Source organism: Lagopus muta, chromosome 5, assembly GCF_023343835.1.
Source record: "Lagopus muta isolate bLagMut1 chromosome 5, bLagMut1 primary, whole genome shotgun sequence".
Lineage (NCBI taxonomy): Eukaryota > Metazoa > Chordata > Aves > Galliformes > Phasianidae > Lagopus > Lagopus muta.
In genome coordinates, this window is record NC_064437.1 from 14,249,001 (window position 1) to 14,255,000 (window position 6,000).

Genomic DNA, 6,000 nt, shown 5'->3' on the forward strand with positions numbered 1-6,000 from the left:
AATTGAAATTGAGATCAGGACACATATGTCAAATACCTTCAAAGTATTGTGTTTCTTCAGCTTGAGACGTGTTCCAGGACCGGTTTCACTTCCCGTGCCTGCAGTACGTGAAGTACCAGGGAGCCTTTGTTGTTGCTTTTCAGTACCAGGTGTACGCCTGTTGTCAGTCCAGCGAAGCCACAGAAGAGCTCACTGCAATTAAACAGCAATTTGTTTCTATGAAACTGCAATTAAAGTATTACTGATCAGCCATTTTAGATTGGCAGTGCTTTGCCTGCATGTTAAGCAGCGAGGAGCTCTCGGTTCGGTCCGTGAGCTGTGAGCAGCAGTGAGCTCGCTGTGTCCCTGCCTGGGCCCCGTGTCCTGCTCGCAGAGCGTGCCCAGCGCAGCGGCAAGTCGGGGCTGAGCCCTGGGCCTGCAGCGTTACTGCTGCTCCTGCCCCATGTGAGCAGGGATGCGCGCTTCCTGCAGGGCCGTTCCACTTCGCTGCTGCAGAGAACGGACTGCGCGTTGTGGGCCGCAAGCCAATGATGTGCTGCAGGTCCTGACTTGTTGGAGATGTGTAAACAGGGCTACTGTAGCTCCTTAATCACAACTAATAAAAGACTAGAAGAAAGCAATCAATTACCTCGTAAGTTTTCTCCTTTCTTTTCTTTTCTTAATAGAACGCAGTGTGTGTCTGACAGGGCTCCTCGGCACGCCTGCCCTCCAGGTGGGCCGTGGCACATGGACTGCAGCACTGCCGGCCCCACACCCAGCTGACTGTGCATCTGCAATGTAAATGCTCAGTGCAAATTAAAAAGTTGTTTGTAAGAACTCAGAGAGGCATTAACTTCGTAGTGGTAATTATATTTCTTAATTATCACCATATTTTAACAAAGTCTGAGGCACATTAACTTCAGTTCCTGTGTTTTTGCACGGTGGAGGCTGTAGACATCCTCGTTCCTTCGCCAGAGGGGATGACATCACACCTGTGGCATGCATGAGATAAGCGCTGCTTGTTTTGCGGTGTCTCAGAGATGTTCCTTGGGGGGCTGGCCCCGTCACACAGCCGTGTGCCATCCGTGGGGCTGTGGGCTGGGTGGCAGCAGGGAGGCATGAGGGCTGTGGGGCGGTCGGTGCTGAGGGCAGGGAGAGGACCGCGCTTCAGCCTCTACGCAGCCAGGAAGGCCGTCAGCCAATAACACCACCCGCAGGGGCTTGGGCCCACGCCTGAGCCCAGGGCCTGAAAAAAGCCCTGTTTGCTGGAGACAGACGAGGCTGTGTTGAGGATTTTTATTTTTTCTCTCCCCCTCTGTGGGTATTTTTTAACAAGCCGGGTTCTGTTGTTGTGTTTCCTTTAGTTACATCCACAAAAACGCTCTTGGTGTGCAGGCAGGATGTTCGGCTCGATGGGCTCGGGAGCCATAGCTGTGTGTTTTGCCCTTGCCTGTCTTGGTGGCACATGCTGCTCCCCCACCCCTGCTTGCCTCTGGCCACTGCTAAAGGATGAACCACGGCCTGGCACTATGAGGGCTGCATTTTTTATTGTTATTTTATTAAATGGAGCTTCTCATTACTGCTGTGTGAAAAGCATAACTGTAGTGAAGGGAGGCAGGGCTGGCTGGAGGAAAGCTGCCCTGGCATCCCCAGCACTGCAGGATGGGCCGTGCAAGGGACCAGGAGCTTCAGAGGCAAGGCACACACACCCAAAAGGCCAGGAATTTTAGTAACCCCTAAAACTTTGAGCTTAAACTTCTCTTCTGTTGACTGGCTAAACAGGTCTCCCAGAGCACTGTGCTACTTTTTACCCTTTGCTCCTGTGTTTTGACAGTCAATTTATCAGTGTAAGTCTTCTGCCTGCCTCAGCTGACAAACACCGAGTTTGAAATTCTGACTTTTCTTACTGGTTAAGAAAATACTAAAAAGTGTTTTGCTTCATAGGATGCTTGGTCACTTCTATATGCCTAATTGCATCCAATAGCAAAAGCAGCAACACACGAGGAACGTGCATGGATGGGGCCAGTCCTGACGTTCCTCATCATCACCACCACCGCTGGCCCTGTCCCGTGATGCTTTTAAGGCAGCAGTGGCCACCAAAGTGCCCACGTCATGCAGCCGGGTTCCTGTGCAGCCGGTACAGCCACTGCTTATTTTTCACACTGTTGGAATTCACTGTTAATTACTTGAAATATCAACGCACTTTTCCTCTTAGGGAATCTTAAATGCGAGCCTTTTGCTAACAACGTCAGTGGTTTGCCGTAACCTCTCGGAATAATCATCGGTTCCATTGAACTTCTGCCAGTTGTTTTGTTAAACTAAATGGAGAGAATAGGGCCTATATTCCTTCTCAAAAGGCAAGAGATTGCCCTGTGATTTGGGAAAATCTTGACTGCTTACAGAACAATAAATGAACAGGGCAGATATTAACTTTACACCTGACTTCAATTTCTTTGAGAAGCAGTGAAGAAATGTACGATAGAAGGAAAAAGATCCAGCTAGAACTCATAAGCCAGCCAATAATAGTCTAATTTTATTGTGCTGTAAAATCATCACTGCTTATGGAAAACAAAGGGCAATGAATGCCATATTGGTCTTTTATTCTTACAAAAAACCTTGAGATCAAACAGCCCCTAAAAGACTGAGCCGATATGCATCCGACTTATGTATTTTTTTATATCCTCTGATATTCATTCCACTGATGTATTTGATAGGTAATTATATCAGCCATATCAAGATGCTGATAGGAAATAGTGGAAGACTTCAGTGTTTCGCCATAAAGCTCATACCCCTTGTTATTGAGCTCTCATCAGGCTCGGGATCTGCAGCAATAATTTGAAAGCTGCAGTTGATATTTCTGTGCTTATGCCACATTTAAAAATTATTATTCTTGCTTCATCAGTCAGCCTTTTTAGATGGGTTGGAAAAAAAACATTGCAAATGAGCTACTATTCTTATTTGTTTTTTTAAGAAGGGTAAGCACTGAAGTATTCAAATGGAACAGATTATACCTTTAATTACATCCAAACAGGATGCTGAACTGATTATTTTCTGTTTAATTGCTATAGTTCAAAACAATATTGCAAATTTGGAAATTAATTCTTTAAGCATGGCCTTCTGGCCTCTGTATTTACAAGAGAAACCATAAGAAAAAGAAAAGAAGAATTGAAAGAGGAAGATTGCCACTTACTTCTCTAACAAAGAAGTCTGAATTTCTTGTGGGAGGCCTTTGATCTGGACCAATGCTGTTTGTCTTCTGGGAGCATCCAGTGAGTGCTACCAGCTCTGTGCACATCACACAGCTGCAACGCGTGCCCCCTCTGAAGGGACGCCCCATGGGTAGCACTGAGCTGCTCCTTCCCCAGCGTGCTTGCAAGTCCAACCAGCCGCCGCTTCGGTGGATGTGCTCGATCTCCATTTTCCTACATGCAAAATGAGAAGAATGAAAGCAAACACAGTTCATCACTTCTTAAACTAAATATATTTCCATTTTGTTTGCATGTGTGTGTGCATATATCACTCACCGTATATATTTAGAATATGTACTGTGACATTACAGCCAGTGATAAATCCTACTCACTTACTGTATGTGTTATTTGCTGCAACATTAAGCTCAGTGAGAATTTTATATGTAACTTGTACCAAAACTAAATATATTGTGGAATTGATGCACAGTTGTAAACAAGAGCATAACTTCCTAGTGCAACACAGTTGAAGGTGGCAGCTTGTGTGGCAATTCCTTTGTAAACAACTGCAGACTTTCCAAAGAACAAGCCGGTTAATTACATTTTTAATGACATTTTTAGAAAATGGGATTCTTGGGGGGGAGGAAACCTGTAATGCCAACACCAAAAGTAAGCCTAAAGCTTGTACTGTATGAGGGAGTACTACGGGGGAAAAATTGGGTTATGCTGGGCCCAAGTCTTTGCTCCCCCCTTTTCTTTCTTTCTACTGAAGGTATGCCTATGTAAAAGATTTTTCATAGCTCTGTGATGGTTTCCGAGCAAGATGACACTGGCATTTTTTTAATGGATTATCTTATTTCATTATTATCTGCAGTACTAAGTATGTGCTGCCCACTTACAGAGCTGATGCAGTGCACAGCAAAGCTCAAGACGTCCTGTTAAATATGCACAGCTTATGTGGGGCCATGACATGAGCAGGCCTTACCCAGCAAGCAGTGTTGGCAGCACTGAAGGGCTGATATGATAGAGCCTTATGAGGCATCACAGGCAGATCCAGGCAGAAGCTGGACCAGCCAGAGTAAGAGCAGTACACAGCTTTTATTGATGAAGTTCAGGGGAAAGAGGCACCCGGGGCAGCTGTATTAATCCCATAATAACTTGAAATATAATCGAGCCATTGCTGGAGGGATAGGTAGGATGGGAGGGAGGTGGAGGTGTCAGGGTTTAAGTTCACAGGCTTCCCCCATTCATTAAAAAGTGAATCAATCAGGGAAGCGGGCTGGCTTTTCAAAGGGCTGGCAGCCACAGGGGCAGGCAGCCGGCCTTGTCCTCCCGCCGGGGCTGTGCACTGGGCAGCCAGCAGCGTCGGCAGACGGCTGTTTTGCCCTGCTCAAGCTGTAAAACGTGTTACAATGTGCTAGGGGAGATTCTGGCTGGATTTTGAGGACTTAAAAGCTAGGCAGAGTCGGTGCTGTGGGCCATGGAAAGGTGACGCTGATAGATGTTTACAAAGGGAAAAAAAAGTTGTGTTTTATGCTTTCTGCAGTGCTGGTTTTACCAGCAGGCAAATGGGCAGAAGGAGCCTGCCTACAGGACTCCTCTTTGTAGGCAGCTGGTATGGTAATTAGTTCATTACTATTAATTTTTGCCATCCCTGGACCAATCAGTGACGTATTTAAGAAAAAAAAAAGAAATTCATAATATCTGGTGCTGGCATTTCCCGCATCCTTTCGATGAAGCTGGTGCATTTACACCAAGCGGGAGCAGCCCCAGAGAGCAAGATGCTCTCACCCACAGGTGCTCAGAGGGTTAGGACAGAATGCCCTACATTTAAATAGGATTTATTACTTTTTAATTACTGCACAATCCAACGGGGCTCAGTGAGAACACATGGTTGTCCACTGGAGCACCATGGTTGCTCACCAGCAGCAGGGGAGCGTGGCAACCACTGGCCTGCAGGTCGCAGGAGAACGAGCACCCACCTTACACACAAGTGAGACCTTTGGCAGAAAGCATTTCTGTACAACCTCAGACCAGCACTAAGAAGACAGTATTTAAACATCAGTGTCATGTGGATGGTAGACACAGGCAGAAAAATCATTAGTGCTGTAAGGCCGTGGTGTCAGCCTGACGATCGTTCCCCAGCTGGAAGATGTCCCTTTGCAGACACCTTCCTGGTGACACAAGTCTAAATCTTCACCAGCCCCGAAGCAGCTCCGCTCCTGCCCCTGGGTCCTGCTGTCACTGAGGCAGTTAATGCCTTACACTAGGAGTGGTCCCACGGATCCTGGGCTGGGGGAGCTGTCAGGTAGGAAAATGCACTTTTCAGCGTAACAATAAGAGAGGTAGACTTTTCTTTTTTTATCAACAGTTGCTTCTAAATAATTTCAGCTTTCTAAGATGTTAGTAACAATACAAAAAAACCCAGTGTAGTTATTTTTCTACCAATCTTCTAAGCAGGCAAGGTTTGGCAAGAGCATATTTTAATCCCATCCATCCAACTTCACTGCACATTACTCTGGGCTGGCCAAGACCTTCTCTGGATGTGTGTGCTGCCTGAACTGCTCCTCATCTATGCGTGGAGTCATGAAGCACAGAGCAGGCCGACCCATTAACCACTGCTGAGTGTGGGCAGGTCAATCAGAGGACCATCCCTGAGCTGCAGCCTCAGGGCAGTGAGCAGAAAGAACACTTTCCATTTTAGGCTTTAATTTCCTGTTTAGTGTTAGCCCCAACCACCTTCTAAACATGGTGATTTGCTACGTCAGCTCTCTCTGCCTCCCTCCTTTGTTTTGCTCCCCAGCCCAGCCTTGCTCATGTGCCCACCTGCTCCCAG

General features: G+C 46.6%; 1 long non-coding RNA gene across 1 annotated transcript in view; it reads right to left on the minus strand.

Annotated features, from left to right (window-relative positions):
• LOC125693850 (uncharacterized) overlaps positions 1-6,000 on the minus strand; it is a 166,499-nt gene that overhangs the window by 7,620 nt on the left and 152,879 nt on the right. Inside the window, exons 13-15 of the long non-coding RNA XR_007377275.1 lie at positions 3,170-3,401; positions 629-770; positions 37-192 (exon numbers count right to left, since the gene is read on the minus strand). This is a non-coding gene — a long non-coding RNA (uncharacterized LOC125693850). The remainder of the gene's footprint in view (positions 1-36; positions 193-628; positions 771-3,169; positions 3,402-6,000) is intronic.